Below are 23,284 nucleotides of genomic sequence, written 5' to 3' on the forward strand. Positions count from 1 at the left end.
AAGAGATGGACTTCTGGTAGAATTCTATGAAAAAAATTGGCAATGGCTGGGGACAGATATAATAGAGATGTATAGGGACATAATGCAGAGTGGGGAGAAAGAGGAGGATTTTGCAGAAGGAAAAGGAAGATGTGTTAGGCAACTGGAGGCCAGTAACACTTTTAAATGTAGACTACACATTGATGGCAAAAGTATTGGCCAAAAGAATACATGACTGTTTAGCAGATGTGATACAAGAAGAACAAACATGTGCTGTTCCTGAGAGGAGAATATCCCATGCTCTATGGATATCTGATGTGGAAGAGACAAAAATAAATATGGTAATAATGAATTTAGACTTGGAAGCAGTTTAGGAAAGGGTTGACCATGATTGCATGTTTGAAGTATTGCGGAACATGGGGCTTCCTGTGAAGATGGTTGGATGGGTCAAAGTGCTATACAGTAAAGCAGGAAGTGAAGTACCAGTAAGTGGTTACTTGAGTAAAACATTCCCTATACCAACAGGGGAATAAATGTAAGCTGTCTCCCCATTTTATTGTGTGTGCGCAATGGAGCCATTGGCACAGATAATTTATTATGATAAGCTGATAAGTGGTGAAGATACCAGGGGAGGAGAAGTTAAATGTACGTGTGGATGATGTGAACATAGTGGCTCAACCCACCACATCATTCAAGAAGGTATGGAAGACTGAAAGTGAAGCGTCAGGGGAGAAATTAAAAAAAATGAAAAGTACATCTATGGGTATGGGGAATTGGGAGAATTTACAGAATTTTGGGCTATAGGTGGTAAAGGGCATAATCAAAATATTGGGAAACCCAATGAATGCCAAAGGGAAAGAAACAGAGGCACAGGAGAATTTAGAGATAAGAGTGAGATAGATCTTGGGATCACGGAGTGGTAGAACATTATCTTTCAAGGATAAAGTGGCTTCAGTGAAAACGATACTTTTGCCAATCATCCCTTACACAGGAGTGGTGTATCCACCATCATGGCAAGAGTTAAGGAGGGTACAGAGATGGATATTCATTTTTTGTGGAGGAAGTAAAAGAGGAAGAATAGCTAGAATGGAGCTATATAAAGCCAGGGAATTAGGAGGCAAGGGAATGCCAGATTTGGAAAGCTTTGTGTATACTTACTTTATAAGCAAGTTCTGTAAAAACACAATGGAGGAGGTGGGGAAGACTGCATGTTTCTGCCATTATTTGGCAAGAAGAACATTAGGAAGATGGGGCATGTACAGGGGAGATTGGAAAAAGCTATGGGTGTGACATCCACCAGCCCACTATGCAAGGATGGAGAGCTTCATAAGGGTAAAGAAACTTGAGAGAGTGGAATTAGGATGCTTGAAAGACCATAAGAAGGTGATGAATATGATAAGAAAGAAAGATAAGATAACAATAGTTGGGGATCTGATGGAAAGGCAGAAGGCAAATGTGTGGAAAGAAGTGACTGATAATAGATTGAAAGGAGAATAGACAGATATCATATGGATAATGATACAGAATATTCTTTCTATGAGGGGCATTCAGCATAAATGGGATTTGATAAAATTGCTGGCTTGCCTGAGAGAGGGATATGGGGTTGAAGAATATGTACTGCATGTATTTTGGGTCTGTCTTTTTGTGCAAGGGATATGGGAGAGTGTGCATTGTTTTTTAAGGATGATCGATATGAACTGTGACTTAACATATGAAATGGTGTTGTATGGGTTAATGCCCAAAGGACTGGAGACACAGAGACTGAGAATCATACTACTTTGTGTACAAGTAGTGCTATGGATGGTGAGAAACCTAGTATTGGTTAACCTAGTATTGGCTTTCACCAGAAGAGAGTGTTTGGAATTTTCAATGTATGAATTGAAACACTATGTGGATCGAAATGTGGAGGAGATAGGAAAAAGAAGGCAGAGAAGGGATGGAGGAAAGAAGAATGGTGGTGTTTCTTTCAAGAGGACAAAGGGATGGAAGTGAAGTTGTTGCTTTCTCCTGGGTTGGGGGTGGTTCATAGAGGTTAGTATGTTGATGGTAAAAAGGGGTATAAGGAGAACAAGGTATTGTTGTATGGGAGGTTGTCAAGGTTTCTGTTAATGTTGTTTCTTTTAGTTGTTTTGTAATAATAATTTAAAAAAGGTTCCCATCAGTATGTTTGCTCATTATGGGCAATATGTTTTATAGTTGTGCTCAGTGTTTGCTGCATATTAATCAGTTTCATTATTGGTTTCCATTACTGAGTGCATGCCACTTTTGGTAGATTCATAGACGTTTGGGTCGGAAGGGTCCTCAGCAGATCATCAAGTCTGACCCCCGGCCCTGGGCAGGAAAGAGCACTGGGGTCAGATGGCCCCAGCCAGGTGCATGTCTATCCCCCTATTAAAGACCCCCAAGGCAGGGGAGAGCACCACCTCCCTTGGGAGATCATCTCAAATTCTGGCAACCCTTATCGTAAAGAAGTTCTTCCTGATGTCCAGCCTAAATCTGCCCTCCATCAGTTTGTGGCTGTTTTTCCTAGTTACTCCAATGAGTGCCCTGGTAAACAGAGCATCTCCTATTCCCTGTTGCCCCCCCTCTGATGAATTTGTAGGCAACCAAAAGATTGTGTCTCAGCTTTTTCTTGCGGAGGCTGAAGAGATCCAGGGCCCTCAGTCTCTCCTCATAAGGCTTTGCCTGAAGGCCCCTAACCGTACGAGTGGCCCTCCTCTGAACCCTCTTGAGGTTGTCCACATCCCTCTTGAAGTGTGGCACCCAACATGATAGTACAGGAAACCCTCACTATTCACGGGTTCAGCATTCGCAGTTTCAAATATTCGCGAATGCCAAACCCACTTCTTAAATACACTTAAAGGAGCTCCTCGGGAGCTCCGCACTTGCTACCACTGGGCTCCCACTGCCGGGCTCCTGCCACTGCCACCGTGCTTCTGCCACTGCGGCGCTCCTGCTGTCATCAGAGCAGCCGTGCCCCTCCCCCAGCCGCTGGGGGCACTGAGTTCATGAACAGAGATGGTATTCATGAACTCATGCCTTATTCATGGATTTCAAGCGCCTACATTGAACACCTTCAAGAGCAAACTGGATGCTTATCTTGCTGGGATCCTATAACCCCAGCTGACTTCCTGCCCTTTGGGCAGGGGGCTGGACTCGATTATCTTCCGCGGTCCCTTCCAGCCCTAATGTCTATGAAATCTATGAAAGTGGCAGGGGCTCAGCTGCACTTTCCCTCTACCTGCGCCAGTCAGTTCCAAGTGGCACATGGCTCCGCCGCCACTTCTGCTGGCTGGTGCTGACCCGGTCAGGTCCATCCCATCCGGAGAAGCTTGCAGCTGAAGCTGGTTTCCCACATGTTGCTGGGGATGGGAGGAGCCTGGCTGGGTTGGCACCAGCCAACAGAAGTGGCGGCGGAGCCGTGTGCTGCTTGAGATGGGACAAGCCTGTGCTGCCTGGCTGGCCATGAAGTTCCCTGCTGCCCCCAGAGGCAACCCCAACCCCTTCTGCCCTGTAGCAGCCTCAGCCCCTGCCCCTGCCCTGACCAAGTGTCAGAGATTTTGCTTTACTTGGCTGGTGGGAGCAGGGGGAGGGTGATCTGAGCTAGATTGGTATCTGGCTCCCTGTAACCGGTCGCCCTCCCCAGCGCCATCTTCCTGGTCATTCGCACCCTCTGTGTGGGATGCCCTTGGAGCCCTCTTGGAATCCTCCTGTCCTGCCCTAATCTCTCCTACCACATCTTGATGGAAAATTATTATGTGAGTGGGAGACTGCCTATTATACTGGGTATGTTGGGGTCTCTCCTAGGATGGCCAGATCCCTTTTTCCTCTAGCTAGGCCTCCCCGTCAAAACCCACCAGCCAGGGTTCGACTCTGAGGCTCTAGCTTTTCCTTCCAGTGCCTGGAGGCTTGTGGCCCCCTTTCCTGTTCCCTTCTGGAGCACGTCACTCCCTGGCCCAGAGGCATGGGCATCAGCCCCACAGCAAGGGAGCCACAAGTTCAACACTACCAGTCCAAACAAAAACAAAAATATACCTGCAACCCCAGGTGCACCAGACCTTTCCGGCCCTTTACAATCGTCTCTTGAGTACTGGGGTTTGCGTCACCTCAAACTGTGCCCTTACTGGCACTCGGGCTCTCTGCAGCCCTGTCTCACTCTGCGCCCTCACTGGCGCTGGGGCTGTGCCCCAAAAGCTGCGCCTTCACTGGTGCTGGGGTTCCCACTCTGGAGTGGGTCCCCGAAGTGAGGCCTCCTCCATCCCCTAATAGCCTCACCCAAACCTCCAGTCCTTAAACAGCAACAAAACACAAGCCCCTGGGCTGTAACATAAATTCAAGCTGCTCAGCTAAAACATCATTCAAGCCTACCGGGGAATACTCTGTCCCTCAGCAGTGTCAGAAGCTGCTTCTGCAATCAGGCCTCTCCTTTCTTTTCTAGGAGAGCTCCTTCCTCCCCTTGGCTGCTGGCAAGAAACTGCCTGCCTACTCTCAGGCCTGGGGATTAAATGTGAGCCAGGCCCTGCCATTTCTGGTCAGCTGACCGCTGGCAGGTGTGGGTTGCTAGCTCACTCTGGTTGCCCCTAGCAACCTGCACCTGGGTAATTATGTCTGCTTTACCAGTAGCAGGTACCTTAGTGCCCTGCTACACTCCCCTGCTGGAATTTGCGGGGAATTACACATGGGACTTAATTCATTCAGAAGTCCGTGGTGTGCAAAAAAACCACGATGAACCAAAATAAGCCAGGTTACATTTTTTAAAGCTCATTAAATTAACAAAGATTAAATGCCATGGTGTATACAAGCACCCAAAGAACTCAAAGAACTATTTAAATTAAGGAACATTGTTGGCTGGAGAACAAAGGACTGGCCATGATCAAATGCAGGATGGAAATCAGAACCATAAGATCAGTGAAATTCTTGGATGGGCTTCTACTAGGTGTAATGGGGCAAGAAACTTAGCTAGCTTCAAAATGGAGCTTGACACTTTATGAAAGGGGTTATGAGAAACTTGCCTGTGATAGCAGCATCCTGGACTTGACCCACACAGTCCCTTGCAGTTTGACATCCTTCTTGTTCATGATAGAGGTGACACTTTCATGAAAGCTTGGGAAAAAAATGTTTGGATAGGATTCAGAGATGCCATCCTATTTCTGGCAAATAAGGGGTTAATAAATCTTTCAAAGTACTCTTGGGAAGGTCTTAGAAATCAGCTTTGTCTCCTTACATCAGCTCTGTTTCTTTACATCACATCACATCTATATATCCAGAACACTTTTATTGCTAGTCTAATCACTATGTATTGGTACTGCCCTGAACAAATAATCTAAAACATGCTCTTTGCCCAATTAAGCTTTATGAGTTCATTTTATTGTGTGTATGTATGTGTTTGTGTTTGTATCTGTGGGTGTTTACTTTGCAGGGATTTTTGTTTTGGTGTTTGCTAAAGTATGATCAGAAATTGACAAACCTTTTGCAATGAATTGTAAGTCTAGTAGAAAAATATATACTAGCTTGCCTATTTTCTTAAAAAAATATTGGAATGAGGTATAAATGATTTTTAGATCATAGATGATAAAATTCCTTTCACAGAAAAAACAAGAAAGGCTGAAAATTACCCTCAGAAATAAAGAGTTTAATTACTAAATAGCTCCCTGAGAAAGGACCCTGTTCTCTGCAAAGCACTGTAGTGGCACTGCTATGTTCATATAAATGAGAAGCAAAATTGCAGTCACACTCCATGTGAAGTAGTATGGTCAGTCGATACACTTTACATTGCTGTCAATTGCAATGGTGCTTTCCCACCAATTTTACTACCAATGTAGCTGAAGTGTAGATAAGCTCTTATGAGGGCGATTGCAAAGGAAAGCATTTGTTAGTTTGCTCCATGGTTACTGTGCTCCTTCAGGCATGATACTAATTTCACATATCATAAATCCAAAATTAATTTTTATTAAGTACAAAGTTAATTCATCTAGCTTCATAACCCGAGCCACCTATCTTGCTTCCTCATATAGCAAATCAGGAACTGAAGTTTAATGGCCTAATTCATCATAGATTTGATTTTGATGGAAGGATAGCAGTGACATGAACTGCAGTAACAGCTTCATATTTTGAGGTATGGTTCATGTAAGTACACGTCCACAAGTGCTATTGCCCACTTCATTCTGTTTAGTAAACATAGCCTTTTCTTTGTGACTTCTGTTTTGGCTGTAAATGTCTTCTATTCTTATAAACTCTCTTTTGAAGGTATTTTAATATATTCACTGAAGCAGCATGAAAGTATGTTGTGCATCTACCAGTTAAAATTATTTCTTCAAACTTTGACTTTGAAGATGAGAATATTTGATAATAAGTCTGGCAGATCATGATAGGAATAATAATATCTCATTAACTACAGACCTCACCCTTTGACTCTTTCCTTTTTATACATCATAAGAAATGATAATGTGTAATAATGACTGTCCATTATCTTTCCATGGCATATATTAATAGCATACGCATCTATTTATCACTTTTTCTACAGATGTGAAAATCACATTTTCTCTACAAAAACTCAATATAATCTTACAGATAAACAAGTTTTTATTTAGAGAATATATTTAAAGTCCTTTCCAAAGTAAAAAAAAGCATTCATAAGTTAATGACATTAAAGAATTACAGCTGTAATTACAGTGTATCAAGTCTGCTGGAGTGTGGCAATTACTGTGCTCCAGCAGACTCCAATGTCACCTGTATCAGCATCACCACTGAAAAATGGTGTTAGAGGCACCTTAACTCAAGCTCATTTGATGAGCCTTAGTTCAAGTGCCCCCCTCTGCCATTTTTCAGCAAAGGGACTGATACATGTGGCACTCCGGGCGCTTTAATTAGAGTGGCTCTTGGAGCCACTCTAATTAAACCACACCCCTGCCCATTCCTGGAGCATGTGTATAAACACCCTAGGCTTTAGTTTTGAAAGGATAGCAGCAAATGGTAGTGGGATGTGGCATGTCTGCAACTATAGTACAAAACTTTTCTTTTTTTCTCAATGTGTTTACCTGAAGCTTCAAGACCATAACATCTTAGTTAGTATACTTGTATAGTCTCACAGAGTGTCAGATGTGATTAAACTGTATTTTAGTCTGGATCCTAATGTCCCAGAAATATCAGACCTAGTGCTGCACTACAAGAGCAATGTGGACAAATTAGAGTCTAGTAGAGAACAACAAAAATGAATATTTGGGAAACAACAAAATATTTGAATATTTGAGAACAACAAAAATGAATATCTGGGCAATATGACTTACATGAGCAAAGGCTGAAAGAGCTGTGATCATTTATCCTGGAGAAGAGAAGACAGAGAGGGATTTGATAATAGTCTTCAAAAACCATATTTAAGAGCAGGTTAGGCAAACAGCTGTCTAGGGATGATCCTGTCTTGAGCAGTGGGGATTGGACTGGTGACTTCTTGAGTTTCTTTCCAGTGTTACTATTTTACGATTCCAGAAGGGCTAATTGATATTCTTGATAGTTCTAATATTTATTTATATTATGTTAGTGCCTAAGCATGGCTGGGGCCCTATTTTGTTTAGTCACTCTAAAAAGAAGAAAATTTACAAGTTTTTGACAAGTTAATAAAAAAGGAAATATTGTTGTCACCACTGTATAGGTATCATAAAGGAAGTCTTTGACAGGGCAAGTAATTGTATATACATTTCTTAAATCCCCAGTATAGTAGAACCTTAGCTCTGAAACTAACCATCTACTTCAGAAGCTCGTAGTTTTGGACATGAGTACTCTCTGTTCTGCTTTTTGTGCCAAGCCCATGCAGTTGCTTTGGTGAAGGTACACACTTTACTGACACTTTACTACTGAAGTCCTAATTGACCCTTATTCCATTCATCAGCTTTTCTGAAAGGATTTATATCTCCTGGAAAACATTACTGTCTTCTGATTTGTTAGTTCTAGGAAGGATTGTCTAGGGAGAATTCTGATTAGTTGAGTCACTAATTATGGAAATGTGACATGACCTCTTGTGTTAAGAAGGGAATAGTTTTCTACAGGTGACAATCACCTGGGTGTAGAACTTTGTTAAAATGTCCTGGTAACACAGGAGGAAAGTTATTACCTGTGTCTGGTGAATTTACACAAATTAAATGACTACTGGATGAAAAGTTTAAATCTATTCAGAGGCTAAGGGACTAAGAAAGCTGCTCCTAACTCATACGGGATGTGTCTACACAGATGTGTTACTGCACATTAGGCTAGTTTACTGTGCAGTATGGGCATGTGTCTACATGTTCATGCCCTTACTGTGCAATAAAAATGGCTAATCGTGACTAAACTGATACCTGCATTTGCAGGTATCAAATTTAGGCATGATTAGTTAATGCACAGTAACACATGTGTAGACATGACACAGCACTATGTTTAGTGTCAGGTCTGCCCTACCATTAGAGACTGGCCTCTCTGGGAGCTCCTAGCTGCTGCAGGCACACATTAGAGGAGCCAGAGGGCATCTGTATGCTCCACAGGAGTACTATAGGCCCTGTGTGCTCCCCTGGACAGGCCACAGGCTTCCCCTGCCTGCCTTTCCTGCAAGCCTGAGCTGCTGCTTCACTACTGCTGGGCCACACAGCTACCAGAACACCCCTACCAGGCCAGAAGGGTGCTGAATAGGGCTGCACGCTGCTGTATCCCCTGGCTAGTGCCATTAGCTGATTGCAGGCTGCTTCTGGCAGCAGAGCCAGCATCAGTTCACTGCTGCCCACCCCCAGAAGCCTGCCCTCTGTCTGCAGATGCTGTGGGGCACAGCCTCTGCCATGCAGCTTCCAGTCCCTTGCTGTGGCCCTGTGCTGGGCGGTGCTGGCAGCTGCCCAGGGCCAGCAACAGAGGGACAGGTGTTCAGGGATGCAGAGAGCTGGCACGGGATGCAGCATGTCATCCTTATACTCCCTGTTGAGGCCCAACCTTGCCCACATGCGCAATCCCGTACCATCCACCCAGGACCCCAACTGGATCCCTGGCACTGGGGTGATGCAGAGCTCCAGAGTCAACTTGATTGGGGTGGGTGTTTGAATGCTCACATTTATGAGGCCCTATCAGGTGGGATGCAAGCCCCAGGACACTCTTGGTTGGCAGGGCATAGAGGTCAAGGCCTTGTAGGCACAGTGAGTAGCCATGAGTGACTACAATCATCAGTCTGGTCACGCCTGCAAAACCATGTCCTTTATGTGACAGCTGACCAATATGCTAGCATCCCAGGACTCAGGCCACATCGCTGAAGATTTCACCAGGCCTTAACGCAGGCAAGTGAATTAACTAATCATGCCTGCCCAATCCCTGCCGTGCTCAGACCCTTCTGGTGACACATCAGTGAAGGAGGGGCACTCAGCACCCTGCCCAGCTCCCTAGCAGCTTGGGGAGCCCTGGCCAGCAGCTGCTTCAGCCACTGCATAGTTCCAGACTCTGCCACAAGAAGCAGACTGCCATGTCACCACCAGCTGTCAGCAGTGCCAGTTCCTTCCCGGAGTGGCTCCTGGCCCAGCACTGGCCCACTGCACACCACAGGCTATGGACACCTGGCACATCCATTGTCAACAGGGAGGCCTGTGACAAGCCACCAGCCATGCCAGCCAGAGTCATGTGGTAAGTCCTGCACTGGGCAAAGGGACCTCCCAGTCCCAGTCCCACCCCAGGCCCTGCCCTCCCTGCCTGGCCTGCCCACAGTCCCCTGGCCACAGATTCCTCTGCCCCTCTCCCCACAGCAGAGAGGTGGGACACAGTTCAAAACTTTATTCAGCAGACCATGCCCCCACAGCTGGGTGGGCATGCACCTCTCACACCCCGAGGAACATGTCAATGGTGGCAGCAATGTCCCCCTCAGTGACAGGGTGGTGGGAGCGGGGCAGGGATGTGTAGTGCTGCAATAGATAGCCTTCCAGGCAGCAGCAGAGGTTGTGGGGCAGCCTGGGCTTGTCCCCTATGCCATCATAGCTCAGGATCCCAAACCAGAGCACGTGTGTGCCCAGGGCATCAGGAAGATCATCATCAGTAGGGTGTAGTGGCTCTGGCACCCCTCAACCTGCACAAACAGCTCATCACGTACCACCCCAGGGTCCCTCCCCAGAGAGGCCCCCAATAGGAAGGGCAGAAGCATGCCCGCTCCTCACTCCAGTTCTCTGGGAGCCTTGTGCACCCCAAGCCTGGGCACCATAAGCTGGGTGGCAGTACAGCAGAACAGTTGGCCTGCAAGGGGAGAGGTGAGGAGTGGGGTCTGGAGTTGTGGCATTAGGTGCTGCCAGCAGCCTGTCCAGTTCTGCCCTCAGAGGTGGGGCGGAGGCAGGCTCCCTGTGGCCAGCACCCAGTGGCGCGCTGGCCTCAGGGGAGCAAGTGGGAATGGGGGGCTTGGCCAGCAGCCACCTGGGTCCAGGCCTGCCTGGACAACATATCATTGTTCCTAGGCACCCGTGCACAGCTGATCCCTGATCTGAGGCTAAGCAGTGCACAGCCTCTGGTGTAGAGCATCTTATCTCTGAAATGTTGCAAATTCACAAAAGGATTATGTTTCTTGCCTTTGCAGGGCCAGCTTCCAGATGTGGGGGATAGGCCAGCAGCCCCAGCAGGAGTTCTTGTGCTGGCTGCACTAGTGGCACACACAAGATCAGACCATCCTGCTCCAGTGGCTGACAGTGGTGGCTGAGGAGCAGGAGGAGTGGGCTCAGGTCTGGTGGCAAGAGGACTTGACCTGGTAGAGAAGGTGGTGGGGGGAGGACATTGCTTGGGAAGAGGCATTCTAGGCTGAGCTCTTGCTCCTGGAGTGAGAACACCTGAGGATTGTGCAAGAACAGAATGCCATCCAGGGCCAGTCAGTGGAGGCCATGGACAATGACCACCAGATCTTGGACACCCTCCTAGGCCTGGTAGTCGTGTGCATGCCCCCCACTCCTGGTGTGAAGCACCCACTCTCCACCAGCATGCCCCGTTCAGAATTACTGAATAAGCATGCATCATGTGTGCTGCCCACCCAGCTGGCATTGACATGGATGAAGGTCCCCTGGTGATCAATGACCACCTGCAGGACCACTGAGTGGAACCCCCTGTGGCTATAATAGGGGTGGTCTCTGTGGGGTGGACAGGTCACTGGGATGTGCATCCCATCCATGGCCCTGATACACTGGGGAAACCCCAGTGCACGGAAACCTGTGAGCACCGTCTGCAGGTTGTGGATGTAGAGGACAGTGTCTGTCAGCATGTCCTGGAGTGTGCTGCACACCTCCAGGACAGCCTCCCCAGTGGTGGCCTTCCCACTTCAAACAAGTGCCCCACATACTGCAGGTTGGTGGGAATGACCAACTCAAGCAGGGCCAGAGCCAGGTGGGTGTCGGTGGAGGGGGCTGATACATGCCAGTGACCTGACACTCCAGGTGGGGCCAGAGCTGGTGGAACAGGTTGGTGAAGGTGGCCCAGGTCATCCTAAAGGGATCAGCCCACTGCTCGTCATCCCAGTTGTGTTGCACCAGATGCTGTCTCCAGTCCCAGGTAGCATGGCAGGCCCAGAGGCAGTGGGGCTGGAAGGCCAAGAGAGTGAAGGCAGCCTTTGTGGTGGCCTCCTGGAGCTCCATGTCAGTGTGGCTGGCGGCAGCAGCTGTGTAGTGCCGAAGGTCCTGGGAAGGCTTGCTGTGGGTGGGCAAGTGGTTGCGGCATGTGGGGAAGCCAGGTGGAGTGAGATGGCCATGGGCCTGGTGATGGTGACTGCGGTGGGCCAGCAGGGTGAGCAGCCAGAAGGATTGGGGGACCATGTCCCTCGCCACCAGGGCCAGGGGCTGGGGCAGCCATAGTTTAGGAATGCAGAGGGGACATGAACAGAACTGTCACATGCTGCTTCTGTGCATGCCATGCTGCTTGTCTGCGCACTGGAACTGGCTGCCCAGAGATCACAGTGCGGGGCTGTTTTTAAAGATGGTTGCTAAGTGCTGGCAGCTGGGCCTGGCTTCAAACATGGCTGCCAAGTGCTGGGGCTGGAGGCTGGAGCCACAGGGGCATATGGCAGGGCTCGAGGGACTTGGTACTAGATTTAGTCTAAAGGAATGTAGGGTGCCTGTAGACGAGCTGGGAGGCTGCTCCATTGTGCTGTAATTAATCTACTCTGCTGGAGCTTGGTAATTACCACACTCCAGGAGCCTCCTGCATCTTGTGTGTTAGTGTCCCTGCATTTCAAAATGGTGTCAGGGGCACTTGAATTAAAGTTTGTTTGATGAACTTTAGTTCAAGCACCCCTGCTGCCATTTTAAAGTGCAAGGACACTAATACACGAGACTCTGTGGCGCTTTAATGAGAGTTGCTCTCAGATTCACTCTAATTAAAGCAACATCACCCCCTCCCCCCCACCACCACCACTGGAGTACATGTAAAAGTGCCCATATATTTTAAGGTTACCAGTGAACTGGAGAATTCTAACCTTGAAGTCAAAAGTAGACAGGGTTAGTCAGCCATGTTAGTCTCAAGTCAGGCAGAAGGCAGGGCTTTTGAAGGCAACAGTCTACTTAGATATTAAGAATGGACTTGTAGAAAAAAGGGGCTCTAAATAGAAAGGAATGTAAATCCATTCATACCATCTGATGAAGTAGTCTGTTGCCAGTAATGCTTATGCCTCTCTGAACCAGTTATTCTCTAAGGCTGCTTGTAAATGTTGGGGGGAAAAAATAAAATTAAAAAAAGGCACTTTAAACTCAGCGTGTTCCCATGCCAAGTCCAGCATTTGCCCAGAGTAGGCAGTGTGTTTGTTACACCCTGTTTTCCCAACATCTGTAGAGATTGGGTGGTTTAGTGGGGCTTTTTTGATGCTTTTATCTAATAGTTGATTGAATCAGCATCAAAAAGCCCTGCTGAAGTGCTGGATCTATACAGTAGCTAGAGAGCCTGGTTGAAGTAATGTCTGCTGTTTCCAGTAGAGTGCATTTTTCCCCCACATCTACTTTCCAAGCAGTAGAGAATTAGGTCCCAAAAAGAGGTAAAAGGCAGGAACGGTGGAGGGAAACACTGTAAACTGCTTCTGTGTCCACTGTTATAGGAACAGTTTATAAGGACTACAACTTAGGTGCCTTCCTTCCACAGACTGTGCACTTCACGAATCTTCTACATTGGTTCTTTTGCATAGACAATACAGAAAGGGGGAAAATTTTACTACACAAATAGCAATACTATGGCTAAAACTTAAATGGACAGCAGTGTTCAGATCATACAGTTCTTTAGCCTTTGTAGATTTTTTTAAAACAGAGCCTTGGGACCATTGTATGCAAATTCTGTCTTTCCACTCTGTCTCCCAGATACTGCCAACTGCAAAGGATCCAGAGTGGTGGTTCTGTAACTAGGGGTTTTGACCCCACGGGTTATTGACAAAACCCCCAGAAATTCATTTATAGCAGTTGGGCTTACACTGGTTACAAGCTGACAGAAAGTAGATGTAAATGAGATATACATGTATGATGCCTATTTAAAAAATGCTGATCTATAAAGTTTGGAAATAAGCTATAATTTTAGTTTTTAATGTGCATTTCCACCTTTCAACTCATGCTATGGAAAGCTTAATGATTCTGGACAGGTGGTTCATGCCCTGTGGAGGAAAGTGAACCTCCTTCTCTCTCTTACTATCTCCCCAAATAGCCACCTTGCTCCACTTTCAAAAATCACCTGCAAACATGTCATTTAAAATAAAAGCGATGTTTCCAAGGTGTATGGAGGGATAGTTTTAATTATGTGCTAGTGGGGAAAAGTCTATAAGAGAGATTCTCTTGTACTTGGAATGACAAAAACCTTGAACTTAAACCTTTGTGTGAGCATCTGCATAGGCAACTGTTAGGGGTGCACGTGCCACCCCTGAAGGGGCCAGTGCCCCCCCGATGGCGGACAGTGATGCTGTTGGTAGGGCTGGTGCCCCCCCTAACAGGGCCACTGCCACCAGTGGCTTCTGCAGGTGCCCCCCCCCGCCCCCCCCAATTCAGAAGGCACCAGACACTCAAGAGCATCTGTGATCTGATCTGTATCCAACATCTGCAAACAGAACTAAAGTTAAAATGTCCCTTGTGCTAGAAAGCACGATTATTTTGGATTTCTGGGACATGTATACTTCTGAACTGTAGCAAGGGGCTTAGTAGGCAACTGCCCATCATAATCACTCAGTCAATGACTTTTTAAATTTGGTGATGTAACTGTGTCATTCTGGAAAGTGATATAATGCAAGGTTTGATTCTGTGAATTACATTTTCTGAGAGAAAATGTGGACCGTAAGTCACCGACAGATGTTCTGTTAAAGGTACAATGGGATCTGATGCAGTGCCTGGATATGTATGACATGAGGCATGGTTGTGGGATCATAGATCAGATCCCAATTGCACCATATTGCTGGTGCAGGTGGAGCCTGGAATTATGATCCTTGTCTCCCTTTGTACCAGCATGTGGCGCACTGCAGCTGAGAGAGTCTGTTACTGATTGGGGCTCTCAGCTGGGAGTGCAAGGAGCCCTTGGCTCTGATGAGCTCCTGTAGCTGGGAGTCCCTGTCAGCTGATTGAGGTGCCCAGCCACACACTAGAGCCCCTCAAGGTTTCAGTGCTGGCCATGCATTCAATTTAATGTGCCATGCAAACCAGCCACAAAGTTATTACACATTTTTTTGTAATAACTTTCTGGCTTGTTCCCTGTTTTACTGCATGATTGCATGGATGTGTGGCCAGATTACTACTTAAAATGTGATTAACTGGTTAATCACATCTTAAGTGTAATGTTTGCTAGAAGGATAAGGTCCCTGCTACAAGTTACATTTATTATATTACACAATTAACTGGTTAATCATACAATAAGTTTAGACTGGCCACACCTGTGAAGCAAGACCAGCCATGTTTGCAAAGAAATTATCTCATGATAAAAATCTCTATTCACCTATAAAAAAGCCAATCAGCTATACAGTTCATGCTCGAAAATGTGTAACTCCATAGGTGGTTTCTATCTAACTTCAATCTGAACATGTAGCAGGGCCCTTAATATTATGAAAGTTCTAATTGTGAAGCTTCCACTGAAATTCTCTGATCTAAAAATCTCTCTCCCATTCAACTTTAAGGGCATTGCTTTAATAGAAACAGTTGCTAATTGGATGTGAAGTAGCAAGTTAACTCTATAGGTATGTGTATGTGGGGCTTGGTGCAGAATAAAATGCCAAACTTTGGGGAAAAGGCATTTTCCCTACTCCTCCTGACTCCCAGCTTGCAGAAGGTACAACTAGAGGCTCTGGCTAGCAGCCAGAGTGTCTCCCTGGAGGACCCAGCCTCTTTGTCAGCCAGTGCATGCTCCAGGAGCGTGCACTGCACCATTTTTTTTGGCAGCAGTTTTTCTGATACTGGGAGTTCCTGGTATCAAATTTTGGTGCTGTACTGCAAATTTGCAGTGCAGCAAACAGTTGCACATGCACTGTGTGCAGTTTGCTGCACCTCAAACAGCTCTGAGGCACTGCAGACCACACGTGCACTTGTCTGGACATGCTCTGTTACTACAGACACAATGCAACCATATTTTTTTTTATACCACCACCGTTTCTATCAGCTGAAACGATTTCTGTTTTTTATTTTGCTTATTTCATATACAATTGTGTGAATGTAGATTAACTTCAGTTTATATAATAGAACATAATATCATGTTCCAGCAGTTTGTTTCCCTGGATACATTCCCTGGACATGAAATTGCTTGTGTGTGTATTGATACACCAAACAACCTTCCCCCTTTGCTTTGTCTAGAATGCCAGATAGAAGCCAAGGATATTTTTCTGAGCATCCATTTGTTGAGTTCTATTTTAATAATATTTTCATTCATGAGTTCTTTGGGATTGCAGTCTTTATACTCTAGTTGTGATGGAAACAAGCTAAAATCTAATATACAAATTAAATTCAGTGCAGTCCTAGCTTGCTGCTTGCTTGGGGAGGCAGCTGTTTAACACTGTGCTTCCTTTTAACTAGTAATCATATCCCCAGTATGATTAAAGCTTTCCTAGCACATTACTTTAAATTGTTCAGTTGGTGTGTCTTACTCTGATGTGCCTTATTCTGGTATTTATGTTGTAATACCAAGGGCTTATTTGAGTATTTTTGGGTGCATCTACACAAGAAGTTTAATGTGCAATAGGCTAATTGGCTCCACAGTAAATGGCTTGGCATCTACTTGTGTGGCCCTATTAGACCACAAGAAACTAATAAACTCCACATCAGTGCAGTACTTTTAAATACAAGTACTACCCTGCGGCAGAGTTTTTCCATGTGCAGCAGTGCATGTGTATATGCTGATCCAGCTGGCTAGGGCACAAAGGTGTTTCAGTGTGGGGGCTGCCTGCCAGCTAGCCCCGTACCAGAGTAACTCATCCCCAGCCAGCCCCTCTGCAGGACACTGACCTGGGTCAGAGCAGCCCTGGGCTGGCAGACTGACCTACTGGGCCTCCTGCCAGCCAGGGCTGCTCTGACCCAGCTCAACATGCTGCGGTCCTGGGTGCACATGTAGACTATATGTGCTGGAGTTTATTGCATTGCATTAATATACACATGTAGATGCACCCTCTGTGTACCTATGAAATCTCATCCATTTGTTGTGGGTAATCCCTCCCCTACCCACCACAATTTTCAATCTCTGTTTTCTAACCTCTGTTCAAAAGCTAGCTATCCTGTTTTCTTACTATGTTTAGCTTCCCACAGAGTGTAGCTTGTTCAGAATTCACAACAAAGGTCAGATGCTTGACTTTATCCCCAGAGAGTCAGCAGACTATTTTGAGATGCTTTTATTTCCCTTTTGAGAGGGTGCTCTTTAATATCTTTCACCTTGCACTCCAGGCTTCATTGTATGAGCAACATGATAACTGATAAAAAAAGAAGTTTCTTGGCTTCGTGTGCATAGTGCCTTTCTTTCACAGTAATTATTTTATTATTTTAGCTTTCTGAATTTACTCATGTAATTACACTTGCCTGTTCACTTAAGCTTCATTAGATGTTATGGATTAGTGGAAAATGTACAGCTTTATGCATACTTCCAAGCCCCAAAGCCCCCCAAATGTACAAAACATCTTTTGATATAGGACAAACTTGACCTTTATTTAAACATCATTGCATAGGAAGCTGAGAAGAGGCTGCGTGTTGAGAGTGTGAAGAGAAGCAGGGAATATGGAGAGAAACATAAGTATGGAGGAGTCATGAAAACTGTCAAAGGAGACATGCACTGAAATATAATTAACATAAAATTAATAGGTAGGGGTAAGGATAAAGGGAAAGAGAACACAGAAAAGTTTCGAGGGTTGAGGAATAGTAGTTCCTGTTCTTGATCTAATATAATTATTGGTATGAGATTGTTATCAAAACAATTTCTGTCAGATGATGTGCCAGAATTGTATCACTCCCATTTCTTTGTGGAAGATGGTTGTAAACTATTGTTTAGGTATTGTAAAGATCAGTCAACTATGCCTCTTTCAGGGCTTCAGTTACATTAGAAGAGGGATAGGAATTGATGGTCCACTAAAATATAAAAAACTGAAACTCTGGGATGTACTTACTCCATGACATGAGGAGGACTTTGACACAGTAACATAGAATAGTATGCAATATTAATGAGCTTACTCAAGGGTTATATTTTGCACATACTAGGGTATTGAAATTGCCCTATTATGTGCATGTGTTTCCTTCACATGGAAATGAATACGAAGAGAACAAAGCAAAGAAACAAGAGACAATATTTGTAATAAAGATGTTAACAAGGAGAAGAAATGTCTCTAAAATCTCATGACCTTGTCTATTGTGCTTATGGTAAGGTTACTGAGAGGCAAGCTTCAAAGGATCAATGAATGTGGGTGAGATAAGCATAGAGATTAGTGAAGCAGCTGAATATCTTTTAAAAAAGAAAAATTTGCAAGACTTTTCCAGTAATTTGTGGAATTGGATTTGACCCAAAATAATAACACCATAGCCTCCTGTAATATTTCTGCCATCCTGAATGAAACAGGAAGTTGCAAGACTCACAAAATGGAAAAGAATGATCTTCCTCCACGTGTCCCCTTAAGATCCAACCCCTCCACCCCAGAAAAAAACAACAAAAAAACCACACAAAAAAACAAGGTCTGAAAGTCTAAGAAGAAAGGGGTTAGTTCAAGCTTTGATCATGGAGAAGCACAGTGTTTCACAGAACCTGGATTGGGGGCCCAAAGTGCTAGTTTACTGTTTAATCAGCCCTTGGCTGGGGCATCATGTGGTGTGGCAACTTTTTGGGTTGCTACAAAGCTGATTCTCCAAAAACGAGTCATTGCAGAAGCACTGAGGAGGAAAGCATGGAAGGCATTTTGCCCATGTTGTCCTGAACTATTGAAGTATTGCAAGCTTGTAGCCTTCCAAAATACCAACAATAATTTTGCTTATATCCAGTTACTATGTGTTTTTCTTTAAAATCTATATATTAGCAGTAATCTTCAGAAGAATATGGGTGTGTTACAATACTGCATCTATAGAAGCAATGGAAATATTTTGAAACTGTTGATAACCGATGCTTGCCTAAGCCTTGACCATTTTTTATCGAGACAAAAATCTGTATGATTTCCTTAAAGTCTTGCATGAGCTGTTCACTCACTAACTGTAAGCATCGGTCGGACTCGATGATCTATTGAGGTCCCTTCTGACCCTAACATCTATGAATCTATGAATCTTGATGGTGATAATTCCCATTCCAAATAGCCTGTGATCTTTGACTCTACATCACTGCATTATGCAATACTCTCCCAGTGCTACTGAATGTTTTTCCTCTATATCATAATATGCAATCAGCACAAGCCTTCTGCTTAGATAATTGGATGCTAAAGAGCAAGAAAAACAAGTTGTCCCTTTTTTTTTTTGAATGAAAGCAGCCCCATGGCTTTTTATTTTCACAGACAGAATTAATGATAAATTAAAAGACAAGACTCTAAATGAATTAAACTCCTTGAATAGCCTATTACAAATTCATTTTTCCAAATACTAGTTCCATCATGAACCCCATCTGAGGCTACAACAGTATATCTGAAGAACCATCTCAGGGCTCAGGGCTCCACTAATAATGCAACTGGTGCAGTTGCAGCACATCCGTGCGTGTTTCTAATCCCTTTGCTGTATGTATTCAAAGCACAAATTCTACTGCATGCTTTACCAAGACACAGAGTTATTATGTAAAGGCAACAGGAAAACAAGAGTTTACTACTGCATTAAAAACATTTCATTAAGGATGTTGTTTCTTGTCTCCTAAATGCATTTACAGTCCTAAAGATGAATGTTTTAAAGGATCCCAGGGATTTTATAGTTATTAGTAATGTACAGTACATGCTAGTTTCTGTTTTCTCTTCAGTTCATGGCAGACCCTGTTAATTTTACTTAGTCACTACTATGAAAAGTGAATTTCTTTCTTGATGCTGGGATGTCCTACTTCTCTGAGTTACTGATTTTAATAAGTTTCTGTTTATATTCTTGCATGATTCATCTGTCACACACAGTGACTTCTCAGCTTATCTTCACAGTCAAATGCCTGGCATCCTTCAAAGTATTTATTTTTATGACTGAAAAGTTTGATAATAGTCCAGATAAATTATTTCCACTGTTAATGTTAGGTAGCAATGCTTATTTTGAAGTAATACAGGAAATGTATTTTGAATGGGTGATGTTGTACAGGACAGATTTTTATTCCTAATGATACATTAGTTAAGGAGCCTTTTAAAGACTTAAAAGGAGAACCCTTGAAATGCTTTCAATGCTGCTGGAAATAAAATGCGTTCATTCTTTAGCTGGTGCCAGGTATTAGGGGGAAAAATAAGCACTTTGTACAGCTTTTCTTGATAACAGCTTGTCAGTAATCACTCTGTAAAAACAAACCATAGCCTTCTGTAACCCCGGTGGCGGCCAAATAGTTGCCACCCCTGCCCAGTATCAGTGGTGAGAGTGGGGCAGGGCTTCCGGCCAGCACCAATTCACTTTCCAGCCAGCCCCTGCTCCCCACAGATCAGCTTGTGGTCCCAAGGTCTAACACTTAACTGATTTAACTGTTTACACTTTATTTACAAAACAAGAATAATAGGAAAGGTTATTTACAACTTAATTTAAATGGCATAACCAGAATCACAAAACAAACCAGAATGCATTAGTCAATCCTTGACTCAAGAACCACAGGTAGGGTAACTGGCAGCTTTCAGCCCACTGCTGAGATGCTACCACAAGGAAGCAAGGTGCTCACTCCCAGCAGCTCCAACAGGATTCCCAATAAGCACCAGACTGAAACAGGTTAAGCTCTTCTGGTCTGCAGCAATCAAATTGTATCAAACCCCAACCCCTCAAAGAGGCGGAAGGGTGACCCTCTGTGGCAACCAAAAAGGCAAGCAACAAGCAACAGAATAGGCTCCTGCAGCAATCAGCATGACCCAAGCACAAAGCTCAGGGACTCCATCTGATGACAATCAGCTGTAGAATAAGGGACAGGACTGAGTCCCCTCTGGGGCAGTCAATGGCAGAGGGTCAGCAGCACAGGCAGCTCCCAGGGGTCATTGCTCTAAACCCCTGCTCCAAATAACTGGCCGGGCACCCCATACACCTTGTGGCTTGCCAATCCTACTCCGAGCGCCGGCCTGTGCCCCAAGCTCCTGGGGACCCTCGTCCTGGCACTCTGCTCTGCTGCTCCTCGTCCTGGTGCTCTGCTGCTCCTGGAGACCCTTGTTCTGGCGCTCTGCTGCTCCCATGCCTTGCCTTCTGCTGTCCTGCTTCCCCAGGGGAGGTAAGGGGTTTCTTCAACTCACCAGCTCAGCTCCCTGCTCCAGATAAGGATGCCGCCTGTGCTCTTGGCCGCTGCTGCTTCTCCGCAGCAGAGTGGGGGGCCAACTGGCACCCCTAGCCTCCGGGATGCCTGGCACATCCAGCACACTACGATGGGGCCTTATGGCACCAGCTCTCTGCCCCAAGCCCTGGCTGCTGCTCCCTCTCTGCTGCAGGGGTGGAGGCACAGCTGACTGATGCTGCCGCCTTCTCCCAGGGCATTTGAGGCTCTTCAGAGGGGTCTCTCTGCTCCCCCTGCTGGGTCAGCTCTCATCAGCTCTTCTTAGGCCCCCTGCATCGTTCCCCGGAGTCACAGTCAGCAGCCCCCCACGCCAGTTGGGCAGCTGTTTTTATCCCTTCTGGCAGTCCCCCCCTGGCTTGCAAACCGGCAAACCAGAGCTCAGGGTGGTGGGCCCCCAACTTTGGCCACCCCCTTCCATGTGAATGAAGGGATTGAAAACCCCTTCTTTCAATTGGCTTCTCCTTTTCCACAGGGCAGGGCTCCCCTGCTCCACCCTTGGAGTCGCTCAGAGTTCACCGGCACTGTTTCTAGCCCAGGGTAAGTATCTCAAGCCAATCTGGTGAGGCCACATTGGCAGTCCCTTACACTTATAAATAATTTTCACCAAAAAGCCAAGAGTAAAGGGCAACAATTGGTAAGTGTGTCAATCAAAAGAGAGGCAAGGATTTCTTAGGGTGATATCTTTTATTGGACCATTTATGTAGTTAGGATAGAGTTAAATAAGCTTTCTAATGCATGACATTCTTTGTCAGGTCATGAAGAATGTCTTGCATTAGAAAGCTTATCTAACTCTATCCTAACTAGATATTTTGTCCAATGAAAGATATTACCCTAAGAAAGCCTTGCCTCTTGCATAATTCCTGGACCATCATGGCTACAACATCACTGATACTCAGTCAAAAGACATTTCAGGAGCATGTACATGTGACACCATTAACATGTACATGTGACAAAAATGTTACTTTGTGTGGCTTAATGGCACCACAGTGTACACATGTAAGACTTTTGGGGGTTTTAAATGATTTTGCACTCTTTCAAACTAAACTATATCAGGAGCTAGTTTAATTTGCAACTTTGCAAATTGCAATGATGCAACTGTCAGCTCACCCCCACTGGCTGCAGGGGAGGCAGACAGGCTCTGCCAAAAAAGAAGGATTGGGTCCCTTGCTGCTTCTGTCTTCACCAGGCAGAAACAGAGAGGGGCCTGATCCTTTTTTTTTTCAGTGGAGCCTGCCCATGGCTGGGGGGTGAGCTGCCGGCGGGCTGAGTGCCCCCTGAGCTGTGGGGGACCCTGGTCCTTCTCTTTGTGGTGGTGGTGCCCCCCAGGGCTGCCTGGGCAGGCTGGTAGTGGGCTGGGTTGTGCCCCAGCACAAAGGGAGCACCTGGCCTAATCCGACTCTTCCCCAAGCCCACCGGGGCTCCCAGCACCCCATGCACTGTCCCCGCCACCTTCTCCAGCAGTCAGCACACCCAGCTGCCCTTCCACCTCCCCATGCTACCCCAGGGGCAAGCCATCCCATTCCCGGGCAGTTCCAGGTGGTGGGAAGGTGGCGGGGACAGTGCAAGGAGTTCTAGAAGCCCCAGCATGCTCAGAGAAGAGTTGGATTGGGGCAGCTCGCTAGCAGCCTGCCTGGGTGGTCCAAGCGGGTACCACTGCTACAGAGGGAAGGACTGAGGCTCTCTGCAGCTCAGCGGCCGCTTGGCTCATCAGCAACTCACACCCTGACTACCAGCATGTTCTGGCTCCAACCAAAAAAAAAAAAAAAGCATCAGGCCCCTCATGTTAATCTGATGGAAAAAATGAAATGGTTTAGTTCTCAGGGTTTTATTCTATGCCCCACCATTTCAATTTAGGGGGCATAGAATTAACCTTGGGGATTAAACCCCCATCCCATATACAAGTGACCTTCTTAAACAAGGCCTAACAACTGTTTCTTTAAGAGATGCTGGCATTTTGTCCTCCTGAAAGGGTATTGTGAAAAGTCTCTACTGAAGTCTTTCGTTGGTCCAGCCTGTTGCCTAAACCTCCCTTGGTACATGCAGAGCTTGGGTGAATTAAACTTCCAGTAACTACAGACTGTACACTGAACTTTGCATTTGCCCCTTAAATATAGCTGTGCTACATGAGTGAGAAAAAGGATTTAAAATTTTGAGTCATCCTGGGCCTTCAAATTCTCTTGACTTCTCCCTTCCTTAGTCTCCACTCTTTAGGTTATGATCCTTTGTACTGTCTTGGGGAGTGTAAGAATCTTTCTATGTTCTTGGCTAGGTCACTGAAGCTTGTAAGACTTGCTGCAGGCTGAATCAAGACTTCAGAAATCTTACTGAAGTAGGAGCAAACCATTTTACTTAGCATGAGCAAACTGAAAGGAAATAATTGAAAAAATCGGTTTGCTACTGATTAACTAATAACAGTTCTAAACTTAAAAGCATAATTTATTGCAAGTAGGTCACATAGATCTGG

The 23,284-nt window shown here is 45.5% G+C and overlaps 1 protein-coding gene across 1 annotated transcript in view; it reads right to left on the minus strand.

The window, feature by feature from the left end:
* Window positions 1-23,284, minus strand: part of TACR3 (tachykinin receptor 3) — a 108,921-nt gene that overhangs the window by 40,670 nt on the left and 44,967 nt on the right. The window lies entirely within an intron of this gene.

The sequence above is a fragment of the Alligator mississippiensis genome, chromosome 2 (genome assembly GCF_030867095.1).
Source record: "Alligator mississippiensis isolate rAllMis1 chromosome 2, rAllMis1, whole genome shotgun sequence".
Taxonomy (NCBI): domain Eukaryota; kingdom Metazoa; phylum Chordata; order Crocodylia; family Alligatoridae; genus Alligator; species Alligator mississippiensis.